Source organism: Rousettus aegyptiacus, unplaced genomic scaffold (assembly GCF_014176215.1).
Source record: "Rousettus aegyptiacus isolate mRouAeg1 unplaced genomic scaffold, mRouAeg1.p scaffold_m13_p_13, whole genome shotgun sequence".
Lineage (NCBI taxonomy): Eukaryota > Metazoa > Chordata > Mammalia > Chiroptera > Pteropodidae > Rousettus > Rousettus aegyptiacus.
The window spans coordinates 15,814,768-15,829,985 of NW_023416288.1; the positions used below are offsets into that span (position 1 = coordinate 15,814,768).

General features: G+C 35.3%; 1 protein-coding gene and 1 pseudogene across 3 annotated transcripts in view; one reads left to right on the forward strand and one right to left on the reverse strand.

Moving 5' to 3' along the window:
- CDK14 (cyclin dependent kinase 14) overlaps positions 1-15,218 on the forward strand; it is a 504,271-nt gene that overhangs the window by 216,115 nt on the left and 272,938 nt on the right. The window lies entirely within an intron of this gene.
- On the reverse strand, positions 447-565 carry LOC118611068 (annotated as a pseudogene).

Sequence of the window (15,218 nt, forward strand, 5' to 3'; positions counted from 1 at the left end):
ACATAATAGCGAGCACATTTGCAGTATCTACAGGCAACACTTCATCCCTAATTTCGAGGCAGTTAAGACATAGATTAACCTGTTTTCTTTTAGAGAATAAGGCAAGCTTGTGTCATTATTTGCTTCCAATTGCCTTTCCTGGCCTCTTTAGTTCTTCATCTCACTTTTATTTCCTACTTTCCCATTACCTTTAGGCCTTTCTTCTTTCCACCTTTCTTTGTCTGTCTTTTTTGTTCTTTTCATCTCCAATCCGGTGAGGCACTTTTTGTTATGACAACTGAAGTTTGTTTGGTTTTTTATTTTATTTTATTTTATTTTATTTTATTTTATTTTATTTTATTTATTTTTTTAATTAATAAATTTTTTTTTAGGCTAGGCAACTCTTGGTTTACTTCACAGATTGCAAGGACCTTGTCAGTTTACAATCCGTTATTTTTTATTTTTTACGCCAATAGCACCTGGTCTTCCTAGGTGGTCTCCCATCCAAACACTAACCAGGCCCAACCCTGCTTAGCTTCCAAGATCAGACGAGATCGGGCTTATTTAGGGTGGCATGGCCGTAGAAGGTTTTCGTTTATTTTAATTAAAATGTTTCAATAAATCCCTGAAATCAGAATCTTGGAGTGGGGCTGGTAGAGAACATCTCCAGGCTATAGAAATATCTGACAAGCATTTTACCAGTTAGAATTGGAAAGGTATAGACTCTCTGGCAGCATTTGCTCGAATTATGGCAGTTGCCCAATACAAAAATAATTTCTCTGAATATTTTCTAAAGTTTTTCTTTTGGTACATTGCTTCTTCATTCCTTGTTCTTCCTATATATGCTGTTTTATCAAGGAAAATTAAGGTTCTTACATACTTAATGGGTTCGTTTAATCATATTGCTTTCCTCACAGAATCTTGGCAGAAATGAATTCTACTTATTTCTTGCATGTTTTAGAGCAATGGAAAGGCAAGAGTAATTTCAAAGCATGAAATGAATGCCTTGGGAATTAGAGCAGATCTCGGGGAGGGACATAAGGTAGGAAGCAGGAGGGGAACATGATTTTGGGATGGTGGGCCAGGGCTCAGAGAGGGATGTGAAAGAATTTTTAAGACAAGTATGACCACAATACTAAAAGCCAACAACTAAAATTTATTTTTAATATCAGGCACTGTGCTGTGGGCTTTACATTCATTATCACTTTTGATGTTCTCAACAGCCTTACATATTACCACTTTACAAAGGAGAAACCTAAGGATTAAAGAGATTAAGTGCTTTTCCAGGGTCTTATAGCATGTAAAATATACTCAGACTGGTCTTACTCTGAATCCTAATTGCAATATTCTGTCTCTTGTTTATTTTTACGCCTTTACTTAGGTTGATGAGCCTTTGGTCAGAGAAGGAAAGGAAACTTTCTTCTCTTTCCACTACCCTCTTTGCACAGTGTACTGCACCGAAGATCCTGTGTATAGTCAGTCTAAATACAGTTACTGCTTTACAGCTTAAATACATTTTATAGACTGGTTAAAAGGCTAGCCGTTTAAAATTTTATTTTAATTATGAAGTGCTCTAAGTTTCCATAAAGCAAACTTAAAAGTTACAGTGTTGTCCCATGTATTTTACTGGGATCTGCTTAATCATACGCATGCACATGTAGAGAACCATATTATTTAGCAAGCCCTAAAATCAATATCGAACATTTAAATCTAGTTTCCTAAACTTAATGATGGTATTGCCAGATTTAAAAATTGTTAAAGTTATTTTCTAAAAAGTGTTGATTTGTAGATTCATGTAATTAATAGTACCTTATTTTAAGGGAGGGGAATGAGAAAGTGCAGGAAAAATCAATACATCATGCCCATCAAAACCCTAGATATGAAGGGATAGTAAAATAATTTCAGATTCATTAGGTACTATTGGATTTTTCCTTTGGATTAGAATTAATTGTTCAAAGGTTATTAGAAATACCTATGTAATTTGAGTTCCACAAAGTACAAGATTCTTATTTATGATGGTTTACACACCATATAATATATTTCTGTTCTTTGCTTTAAAAGAGAACAGAAAGAAATCTAACTATGGGTGGTGAACTTAAGTTTTCTCAACTTACTGTTGAGAAAAAATAAGTAAATCAAAGAGAATTCTAAGCTTAGCTGCATTATTATTCTTCACAAATGATATTTTAGGTTACATGAAAGCCTTCTGAAGGCCAGAATTATGAATGTGTGAAAGAATATTTGAGGAAATGACTTTGAAGGTTATTATGAAAGTGATTTCAGTGGATAATAGGATACTGTAAATATATCTTCAGTACTATGAAGAGCTCCTAAAACATCTGAAATATAGATTCTTATACACTTTTAAAGAGTATAGATAGAATGACCTGCAAACTGCAAGGTTGGGAACACATGTCCTGGCCAGGATGCTCCTGTCTCAGCCATGCAGGATGTGGGTCCTGTAGTGCGCGCTTCTTGGAAGTCTACCTTCCTCCCCGGTTGTGGAAAAATGCCAAGGAGCATTGTCAACCAGGGAGTGGCTCCATTAGCTTGAAAAGGTGTCTGGTTTCGTAATGGTTTAAAGTATTGTTATAACTATCTTTTTTTTTTTTTCTGTATGGATTTGAGACTTGGAAGAGAAATGCAGAAAATAGTGAAAGTGCTAACACATTTTTTTCTACTGAAACAGAAAGTTAAGCAATTTAGTTTTTCTTTTTTTTTTGCGACAGAAAAATAAGTGCCACATTCCCCCATTTAACATCATGCTGAAAAATTTAAAACAGGTATCATATGTGGAAATAAGAATATTAATAGTAAACACGATTATGTAAATATATATTACCATTAGCTAAAATGCATAACTATTCCGTTTGGTTTTAAATTCAATGAGAGCAACGTGTAGCAGCACTTTTCATTACACATTTAATAATTATGTACAAGAAGAAAAGCAACAAACTTATAGCTAATCATGATATTCACTGGAGCAATCATTTTATTTCTTCTACTGAGCTAGAAATTGGTAGTATATTCCAAACTAATGTGCAACATTATGTAAAACAAAAATCTGTATTCCACATGAAAAAAAAAAAAGAACTGTCACCAAAAATCATATAAAGTGATTTATGGGTTACCAGAGAGCACATAATGTATTTTTATCATGCTTTACATTCTACAAAGCACTCTGATAAATATTCCATTAGATTCCCTCTGTAGCATTTGAGGTATATAAAGCATGTAATATTGTTAGCTAGTTTTTTTATTGATGTGGAAAAATAATGCTTAGAGACTTTAGAGCAGATTTACTAAAATTACTCAGATAAGTTAAAAGGGTAAAGATAAGACTTTAGCTCAGGTCTTCTGTACCTAAAGATCCTTGTTATTCCATTTCACCCTGCAGCCTGCTGGTGTTAGCCATCTGCATAGTTTGATATGATGGTCTGAGGTATGTGTGATGTTAGGATATCACAGCTGAAAGATATGTTCTGTTTTTTCACCCTGTCACAGAATCTACCTAATTGTTTAGTTTCTCTGCCTCATACATTTTGATTTCTAAATCTCTGAAGAATGCTTTAATTTGCATGATTTTTTGCCACATCTGTTCTTGAAAACTGGAGCTCTCCATCAGTATTCTGATTAAATTATCCTGAAGCAATTGAACATTTTTCTGCTTTCCTTTGAGATAAAATATATATGCACATGTCCACGCACACACAACTTTAAATGGGGTTGATCAGGGATGGCATCACAGAGAATGTGAAAGACATTTAGGTAAAAGTCTGAAGGTGGAAGACACATATATTAAGAGCCTTCCAGAGAGAAGGCTTGTGTGAGGGGCAGCAAGGTTTCTGTGGCTGGAATGGAGCTGGCCAGGATGAGACATAGTCCAAGACACAGTAGGGTCTGGATTGTGTCAGGCTTTGTAAGTTTTTGTTTTAATGAATTTTGCTTTTACTAGGAATGAGATGGGAATCCTCTAAAGAGTGCTAAGCAGAGAAATAATCTGATCCTACTTATATTTTAATTGGATTTCTCCGGCTGCATTTCAAAGAGTAGACTAAAAGTGGACAGATTCTGATACAGGGAGACTAGTCAGGAGGCTGTTGCAGTTACCTAAGCATAAGATGGTATCAAAAGTGCAGGTGGGGAGAAGTGATTGGATTCTAGATGTATTTCCAAGGTTGAGCTGACAGCATTTGAGGTGGGATTTGAGAGACAGAGAGGAGTCAAGGATAACTCCAGGGATTCTGGCTTGGGCAACTACAGTAGTGGAGCTGCTTCGAGGGAAGAGGGGGGACGTTACAGGAGGAGTGGTGTGGGTAAGATGCCACTGATTTTTAAATGGATTAAGTTTGACATGCCTAATACATATGCAAGTGGAGCTGTCACAAGGCAGTTGGATACATGAGTCTGGAATTTAGCAGCGAGATCTGAGGTATAGAGATTTGGAAGTTGTCTGGATTATAGATATTATTTAACAAGGAGATTAGATGAGATCACAAGTGTGGTAATTGTTACATGCATGGCTCTAAATGATCCATGCCTTCAGATACTCATACCCTTTTAGAGTTGCTGCCCCTTAATCTAGGCTGGGCTTGTGACTTGCTGTAATTGATAAAGGTGCAGTCCTCCCAGCTTCTATTTGATTCTATTCTATTGAGCATCTTGACCAGCTGTGTGAGAATTCCAGTTGTTCTGCTGGAGAGACCACGAGGAGAGGCCACATGGGGAGGGAGAGGCCCTAGACTATATAGAGAAGACCCGAGAACCCAGAGGACACTGTGAAAATGGGCCTTAGACCTAGGACCCTAGCCAAGCCATTTGCCTGTCCAGCCTAGCTCCATGCTAGACATGTGACTGAACAAGCCATCTTGGGTTGGGGTAGGGGGCCTGCATTCCAGGTTCACAGGTATCACATGGAGCCCAGATGAGTTGTCCTTGCTATGCCTTTTCTGAGTTTGTAACTCAAGAATTGTGAGAAATAAACTAATGGTTGTTTTTTTAAGCTACTACATTGGGGGTTAGTTTGTTGCGCAGCGGCCTATAACTAAAACACCACACGAATGATTGAACACAGAAAATAGAAGAGAGTTTCACAGACTGAACACTGGGACACCTTACATCGAGGGTCAAAATGACGATGAATAATCAGCAAAGGATACTGAAATGGAAACATCAGCCAGAAAGGAGATTTTATTCATGAACTCAGATAAAACTTTTTATCTGATACTCTGAGTTAGATAGACTTGGGTTTCACAAGCGCAGGGCTGCCTCTCTGGTGCCTGGCAGAGTGGGTGGCATGTAGTGGGGTAGTTAGCAAATACTTTTTACACGAATGAATAAGTGACAGTTGAAGCAGAAAGAACAAGAGTCTGTAATAGTTTTACTGCTTAAGGCAAACAACCAAGAGAAAGCAGAACTACTTAATTCATATTTAAAATTTTTTTCTTTATTTTTCTGTTTATAGTCAATCTTTAGTTTTTCTATGTATAGTCTTTAATTTTTCTCTCAAAGTAAATACCGTCCCAAGCAGAAGATTTAGAACACATCAGATTTCAGAGTGGTTAGGGCAGGCCTCAGACAATGCCACCTAGTTGTGTCAAAGGAATTAAAGCATCTGTCCACTGAATAAATGTACTAGTCAGGAGTTCTCTATGGCAAGCAACAGAATTTCTCTTTGGCTGAATTAATCAGAAGAGTTTATTGAGAGGATATTGTGTGGCCAACAGAGCCGATTGGAAGACTTTAAAAGGGGGTAGGAACAGTGTGAGGTTGGATAGCAGATCCAGAACCAGAACCGAAATCACGCTGTGGAGCTTTCGCTGAGCACCCTGCTGCCACCAGGAGTGTGGGCTTCAGACCTTGTCCCTTACTTCACTGGCCTGGTTGCCTGCTGCTACCTCTGCTGGTCATGTCAGAGGTGTCTACATTCTTTTTGCTACTTTAGGCTGTTAGCTTCTAATGCTAAGTGAGGGTTGATTGTGTTTGGGTTAGTTGGCACTAGGTCATATGCCATGTTTTGATGGCACAGGCCCCTGAGAAAGTGAATGCCTGGCCTTTTGTTTTTTGTAACAGTAGTGGGTCTTGCCTCCTACCAAAACGCATAAAGCAAGGGATTTTCCCAACATAGGGAATACCTTCAGATTCAAGACACATTTCCTTCAGATCCCTGTTCTTCCCAATCTCCTACCTCCCCCCCAAAAAACACCTCATAAACATCCACTAGAATAAGTTCATTGTGTAGTCCCATATAAATAATATCTAAAATGTGAAAAGAATTAGGGATGATGTATTCATAGAACCATTGTTTATAATCTTCGAGAAATCATCAAGAATGAAGGTGAGCAAAAGTAATGTTGATTTTTAAAGGGTTCTGGGGCAAGAACCTCTGAATCTATAGACATATAAACTTACTATAGAATATAAGTGAAATTCAAAAATAGATTTTTAGATATTAAAGTCTAATAATTGTTCCCTTCTTATAATAAATGGTTATTTCTTGATTTCAACAAAGCTTATGACAGGGACTCCCATGAGATGCTTATAAATAAAATAAAATTGAAATCCATTTGTTAGAAGATTATTATTCTTTCAATTTATTGCTGGTTGAACAACTTCCCCCAAAGCCTATTGATTAATGAGTTGACATCAGGGTGGAGAAAAGTCTATTAGGGTATGCTGGAGGGCATTGTCCGTGACCTCGTTCTATTTGATATTTTTATTAATAACTCAGATAGAGACTTGATGATGTGCTTGACCTATTCGTGTATATGCTGTAGCTGGGAGCCATAATTAACTCTTGGAGTGATGGAATCAGGGGTCAAAAAAGAATCTGATGAAATGATGGGCCAAACCTACAAGATGAATTGCTGTGGGGATAAGTAAACAGTCTATTGGTTTAAAAAAAAAAAAGCCACCGAATGCAAAAAAAGTTAACTTAACAAATCATGTGAAAGGCTAGTAATTTCTTTGGCTCAGAGAACTGCAGCAGACTGGACAGTGCACTGAAGAGGGCCAATATAATGACAAAAGGCCTATGAACCTTGTACTGCACGAAACCAGTACAGTGCCAGGAAGACTTATTCAGGAAATCAAAGATATACTGCAGGGCAGACAAAAGGTAATGTGTCTGTTCCAGACAGTAAGATAACCGAGTGTGAGAGTTCTGGGGAGGCTAGTTTTGGCTTAATCCTGGGAAGAATGTTTGAATGTTTTGTGTTACTTGTAAATTAAATTTAGTGCCTTGAACTGTCATGAGGACCTTATCACTGAAAGTATTCAGGTAGAGGATAAATGGATCCATATCAGAAATACTGGAGGGAGGGTTCCTAACCTGTACTCTATGTAAGGATTGAAATATGAAATTTAGATACATTATTTCATGCAGTCCCACCTGAATCCATGTAGTAGATAAAAGTTCCCTCCATTTTTCAGATGAGGAAATTCAAGCAAAGATGTCAAATACAGTTGACCCTTGTACCACACAGGTTTGAAATGCATAGTTCCACTTATGTGTGAATTTTTTTTTGATAAATATGTACAGTATTATAAATGTATTTTCTCTTATGATTTTCTTAATAACATTTTCTTTTCTTTAGCTTACCTTATTGTATGAATGTAGTATAAAATACATATGCATACAAAATATGTGTTAATCGACTTTATGTTATTGGTAAGACTTCCAGTCAATAGACTATTAGCAGTTAAGTTTTTGGGGAGCCAAAATTATAAGCAGAATTTCAACTGTGAAGGGAGTGGAACCCCTAAACGCCTGTGTTTTAAGGTTAGCTGTATGCCATGCACCACACCCTTTCCAGTGGCTGCATCAGATCATTTCCTGTGTTGAGTGTGAATGCAGGTAACTCCAAGTGTACATAGAAAGGACTGCCCAAGTTTTTGCAACTGTTATGTAAACTCATCCCATTTGGCATACTTTCTAGAAGCAGAAGCACAACTTCTTATGGTTACTCACTTAATAATTCATTTGCTCATTGATTAATTAGTTCATTTTTCCCCTCCAGTATACATAGGCTGTCTTCTCTGTGCCAGGTGCTATCTTTAAACTCTAGGGATATAAATATATAACCCAACTTTTTAAAGAGATTGAAGTCCTATGGAAGACTGTGATCTTAGACTAGATAATCTTGTATGTGCCACTTGAGTTATAAATTGCTGTCACAGGATTAGAACATATTGGTGTTTTAGAAAAAACAATAGAAAAACTGGATTTGACTCATGGCCTTTTTTTTTTATAAGAGAAGAGTTTGAAGGATGTTTTATTTTCATATATGGAGAACTAGTTATACAGTATAATATATGATTCTGTCTGCTGAAGGGATAGGTTGTCATTCAGAACCAAGTACCAAATGTGAACAGATGTAAACATTGTGCATCACTGAATGTGCAGGCAGCGTAAGATAGAAAAATTCTGAACCATAAGAAGTAGCTAAAGAAATGAAAAGGAAAAAGCTACCTTTCAATCATCACTGTGTTCTGACTTTTCATTTTCTCTAATTGGTAGGATAAAGTCAATTAACTTCTTTTCTGTCCTTTTCCCTAGTGGCTTTTTCTCATCTAATAAGGAATCACAGTCTCTTTTAGTCATTTGCCACTGTTTGTTCACTATTATGTTGGATTCTGAGATTTTAGTTTGTTTTTTTTTTTCTCTCTTTACATCATATCTGCGTTCTCTGTGTTCTAGTTTTATTTCATCTGGTTGCCATCCTTATTCCAGAGTCCTAATCATAGTTCAGTATTTTAATTCACATGATTTAAGATAGAAGCGTGTCTAATCTCTAACAGTTGTTATAGTAAATACTGGATTAGCCACAAAAACACTGTTGTGAGTACATCTCAGTATACATGACACTTTCTTTCATGAGAATACACTCTGCCTTTATAGCTTTTAAAGTTTTTAATGATTTTTCTTACTTTGATGTAGAATTTCAACATTTAAACTATAGACAATTAATGGGAAAGCTGGGATAATATATATTATTTGCAGAGAATAGACTGGAAAAAGACTATTGAAAGAAGGAAATCATAGAGAACACGAGAACAGTAATGAAAAGAGAATTCCTTCAGACAGGAAAGAACATATTTCACATATTAATTTGTTGGGAATTTTTTCCCAATAGGAATTATTTCCCTGTTTGTTAAGAAAACAATCTCGGAAAAACTGTACATGTTTTAGGGGACGAGCGGAAGCAGGAGAGTGACGCATTAAATGTAATGAGGCTGACAACAATATCAGAGGAATGTTCCAGCTAAGGTTGCTGTTGGATGAAAGTACCCAAGATCAGGACGAAAATAATCAGCAATTCCAATGATGTTCACATTATGTTTGACGAGGCCATTAAATAATTGGAGAAAAAGTCATTAGCAAATTTATCTCTAAGTCAGAAAGGATGCATTATTATTTATTATACAAAATGGGGTATCTGCAACTTCACCAATTTTCAGAACCAGTAATTCGATAAATGCATATAATTATAATGACCATTTAGAATTTCATTTTATTATTATTATTTCTTGCATTTCAAGAATATTTAGGTGACCTTAGATAATGTTTTAGTTTAATAAGTGTTTTGGACTTTAGTAAAGGGATGTTAAACGCCTTCAGGTTTAACATCCCTTTACCTCATTTTTGTTGATGTGAATATTGATTTTATTCAGGTTGTTCATATAGACTCAATTACTTTTATGGGTTGTCATGAAAAACAGCAGTTTTGACTTTCAGCTTTCAATTCTTTTAGCTAATTGTTTCGGATTTCCTGTGACTATCTAATAAGACTTTCTTTTACTGTCACTTCTTGATTATTCACTTATTGATGTCATCCATTGATTGCTGTAGTGAAAAAAGGGAATTTAATGGACTCTTTTTTATTCTTCTACTTTTCAAAGTGAACCCATCCTATCCTGCCATCCTCCTTGCCTCCCATTCTCTCAATATAGGTATATTATAATTTTGATTAAATCAGAAATTCAGTATTTACATTATTATGTCAATACAAGCCTTGTTTGTAACTGGGGCATGTAGTGTACTATGATTACTTTCTTCCTTCAGTTCAACTTTTAGTTTCCCTAAAAAAAAAAATAATTATTTTCCATTTAAAAAATTTATGTTAGTAATTCAAGGCCCCCCTCAGCCTCTGCCTAGTGCATCTCCTTCCACTGATTTCCTAGCATGCCCTTCCCCTCTCTCTTGATCTAGAGCACTTTTTTTCCTCCACCTCATGTTGTTTCGTTTTGGGTAGAGCACAATTTCTAATAGCTTCCTCGGAAAGAGTATGTTTTTTTTTTTTTTGAGACATTTCATTTCTGAAAACATGTTTTTGTACTTATGCTTGATTGACCTTTTGGCTAGTTATAGAATTCTTGGTTGTAAATAATTTCATTAGAATTTCTATTGCACTGCTCTGTTGTCTAGTTTCTACCATTTCTGTTAAAATCCTTCTATTTCCAGTGTTCTGAAATTTCATGATGAAGCAAAGTAGACCAAAGTGCAGTTTTATTTTCATTGGATTCAACTTTTCAATCTGGAAACTCAAATCTTTCCATACTTTTTTTTTTTTTAACATAGCGGTGTTATTGAGATACAATTCACATTACAAAATTTATCTTTTAAAGTGTATAATTCAGTGAGTTTTAGTATACTCACAGAGTTTCGGAACCATCACTACTATCTAATTTTAGCAAGTTTCATCATCCTAAACAGAAGCCCCATACCTGTTAGCAGTCACTTCAAATTCTCTACCCTTCCAAACTCTTGTAGCCAGTAATCTACTTTATGTCTCTATTGCCTGGATATTTCATGTAAATGGAATCATTAATATGTGACTTTTCTGACAGGCTAGGCTTCTTTCACTTAGCATAATGTTTTTGAAGTTCATCCATGTTGTAGCTCATATCAATACTTCATTCTTTTTCATGGCTGAATATTATTTCATGGTATGGATGTACTATGTTTTGTTTTTCCATTCATCAGTCGATGTACATTTGGGTTGTTTTTTCTTTTTGGCTGTTGTGAATAGTGCTGCTCTGAATATTTGTGTACAGGCATTTGTTGGAGTACCTGTTTTCAATTCTTTTGAGTATATACCTAGGAGTAGAAGTGCTAAGTCATCTGATAATGCTATCTTTAAGTTTTTTAAGGACTGTCAATCAGTTTTTTTTTTTTAAAGTGGAAGTACCATTTTGCAATTTAGCCAGCAGCGTGTGACAGTTTCAATTTTTCCACACCCTTGCCGATACTTGTTATTGTCTGTCTTTTTGATTACAGTGGGTGTTTAGTGGTTTCTCATTGTCATTCATTTTGCATTTTCCTCAAGACTAATATGTTGAACATCTTTTAATATGAATATGTTCTTGTGTTCCAAGGAATTATCTTAAAATATTTTGTTATGATTTCCTCCCTTCATTTTCTCTTTTCTCTTTGCATCTTTCATTATTTAACAGTTAGACCGCCTAGATTGCTCTTCTAATTTTCTTATGTTTTCTCTCCTATTTCCTAATTATATTTTCATTTAGCTCAATGTGAGGGACATTTTCTCAACTTTGTGTCTCCCCTATTCTACTGAAGGTTTTACATTTTAATATTATTAATTCTAAGATAACATTTTTTTTTTTCTCAGAATATTCCATTTCATCATATCCTTTTCTTGATTCAAGGTTGCAATCTCTTTTCTTACCTCATGGGTATGTTAATAATAGTTTTTTTGAAGCTTTTATAGCAGTATTTTCTCTGTTTCAATCAAATCCTTTCTTTCAGTTTGTTTATTGTCTGTCTTTAATATTAGAGGCTTTGGTTTGATAGTTGGTGATTCTTAGCTGTCAGATCATACTTAAAAGTGGTGCAGTAACAACTTGACTGGGGGTTCTAAGAGTGGCTGATTCACCATGAATTTCATCATAGAAACTGTCTAAGCCATGTTATTGAGAAACCCTTGATATTTGTATCCATCTTTCCTGTAGTTCTACAAGATTCCCTGTGAAGATTCTTCTAAACTTCTATGTGGAAGATAGAGGCCTAGCTTCTAGTCTTGGGAAACAGTGTTGGGGATAGAACCCTTCATTATCCTCCTGTTTTAGAATGGTATCCTTGTCCGTAACAGGTTGGTTTCCTACTCCAGATACTCTCTGCTTTCCCCTCTCTTGGTTTTGGAGAGTCAGTTATCTGTGTAAGCATAGTGGGAAGGGATCTAAGGATTAAATAGCTACTGAGAAGAGTTTCAACCAGTTTTTCATATTCTAAATCTCTATATCTAGACCTTCTATTCAGTCTCACGTCCTGGTGCCACCAATCCATGAGCCTTTTTGGTCGTTCAACAAATAGGGCTGCTTCTAGGCTTTCCCCACTGCCAGTTTAATAATTCATTTGTTTTGTTGTGTTTTGTGATGCTAAACTTGCTAGCATCTATTTTGGAGCTTCCAAAGTTTGGTGAGTAGGATTCAAGAGAGTACAATGTAGGTGTTCGTGTGTTCAGTTGGCCATCTTTACCTTTGAATCTCACCCATTCTAAATATGAGCAAGAGCTTGAGCCTGTCATTGTGTAAACCACTGTGTAATTAGATAATTTTTTTTCACATTAATAGTTGTGAAGCATATAAATCTTTGCTATTTATCACTTGTCAAAATTTATCAAATGTGCCAAAGCCAGGGGAACTGAAGATATTTGAATTAACTGTATTAGATTATGGTCTCATCAGTAAAATTTTAGGCACACGAGCAGTGCCTAAAGTGCAAGTGTGCCTTTATTAGGGTGTCCTATCTTGATGGAAAATATTTATGCTTGTTAATTGGTCAATTAGTTGTTGTTTTGTTTATTTTTATAATTTGTTATGATGATTGTGGTATGTCGATACACTGTATAAATGCACCTCATAACTTAGATAGCATTTTAAAGCCAATGAGAACATTTTTACAATGTAACTATGTATAAGGAAATAAACGGTGGTGAAGGGTCCTGATTTTAAAACTTTATTACGATTGTATAGATGGCTCATTTTGCAGGTTCATTGTGTTTTTGTGTGCTGTATATGATTAGAGACCTATTTTTGAGAAAACATCAAGATGATTTCACTCATATGTGGGGTATAAAACTGGAAGCAACAAATGAACAAACAAGGCGAACAGACAAAAACTCATAGACACAACAGTATGGTGGTGGAAGTAGGAGCGAGGTAGAAAGGATAATAATATATGGCGGTGGAAGGAGACTTGATTTTGGGTGGTGAACACAATGCAATATACAGATGACGTATTATAGAATCGTACATTGAAATGTATGTAATTTTATTAGCCATTGTCACCCCAATGAATGTAATAAAATAAAAAAATTAAAAACAAAATGAACTTTATTGCTCTATGTTAACATCTAACTTTAAGTGAGTCATTTGCTCCTGTCTCACTGGCAGATACAAGTCCAGTTATAAATCCTCAACAGATGCTCATGCCTCATTTCTGTTTCATAATTCAAAATTGAAAAACTAACTTGTCATGGCAGCTATTTGCTAAGTAAGAATTTTCCATCTTCTGAGTTTTTCCTTTTTTCTTGAATATGTGACCTTTGTTTTAAAGCTATGGATCTGTTAGTAGCTTTCAGCATGATCAGCAAAATTCGGAAGGTAGAATTGCTTTCTCTTTTCTCTTTTTATTTCTCTACGCTTTTCAGTTGGATAAAGAAATTAGCAACAGGAAAGACAAAGTATCCTATTTAGAATTTTGGGAAATATATTGAGTAAAGATCTCTAATTCCAGGAACATTATAGAAAGTCAGAAATGCTGGAGGAAAGAGGTATGGGGAGAGATGATTAGTGACAGAAGAAAAGAAAAGTCTGTTGGAAGAAAAAGCAGGTTTAAAATTGTTGTTGTTGTTGTTTTTTGTAATCAGATTTCACTTGAGTAAAAAAACCATAAACGGAGTGGTATTTTGTAAAGGGTAAAAGGGCAACATGATCATTCTTGTCTGTCATCATGACATCTGTGTAAGATGAATGGGCAGCTAGGCTCCCCGAGGGCAGGGGATGGTATCACATTTGGTGTCTCTCATAGTACAGTTATAGTGAGAACTCTATAAATCTTTGCCAAAGGGATATGGTTATTTCCATAGAATAGAAGCATCAGAAAGATCGTGTGTGTGAGAGAGACAAATGTAGAGTCACATTTTAAGGTTTTCATTAAAACACCCTCATAGAAATTATTACAACCAGCTTCATATGTTGATTATGATAATTATATGTAAATATTCCAATATTTTCCCCTAAATTCTTCAGTATGATTCTCTGAAAAATTTGTTTATAATTGTTTCAGATTTGAGTACCAATAACTTTAAAATTTTCTGAGACTTTCAAATGGTAGTTTTCAACCACAGCATCAGGAAAGCACACCTGAATTCGTTCCAGGGAGACTTGGTAAAATTTTACTCTTCTCTTGAAATTTTTTCAGCAACCTTTTTTATGGCAAATTATACTAAGTGAAGAGCATGAAAAGATATTTTTAGCTCTGATTCACTGCATACATTACTAGATTTTGGAATAAAAGCTTAAAGCATATCATGAGGAGCAATAATGTTGGTCTTTGCTTCTTGAAGTTTCGGGATTCTTATTCAAAACATCAACTTTATCTGCCAAATATGTCAAGCTCCTGGGAAAGTTATTAAGTTGGCAAATGTGCAAGTGTCTAAGGATTGAGAAAAAAATAAAACAGTTCTTTTTCCAAGGTATCTATAATTTCATACTAATACATAGCAAGGAATTAAGCACATTTTCTTTGTCATGAATAGAGCAAAGCTAATAGCAAAAAGAACCACTCCCCCCCCCCCCCCCAAAAAAAAAAGAATGATGAGTTTATCATGGCATTGTTTTGTGTTACAGGTAAGTAAGTCAGTGATTTGACATTTGGCGATGGATCTTAAAAAGGATACTTTGGAATTTCTACTCCATTTTAATGTTTGGCAATACTCAGAAAACAAGAATTTATGGGTTTTGAGTTTTTTCCTTTCAGTGATCTGGAGTCTTTTTATTCTTTAATGTTAAAATTGCTACTTGAAACAAAATGTTAACAATTTTTGTGGGTTCTTAACATGTTTTACTGTTCCTCGATTGCTTGTGCTTCAGAGCATCATACTCAGAAGTTTTGTAAAGCAAATAAATTCTATAGGTATAGACACATGAATAAGGATGTGTGTTCAGTCTAAACTTGCATTTTAGAAAATAATGTTGTTGTGAGTCTTGTACCCATG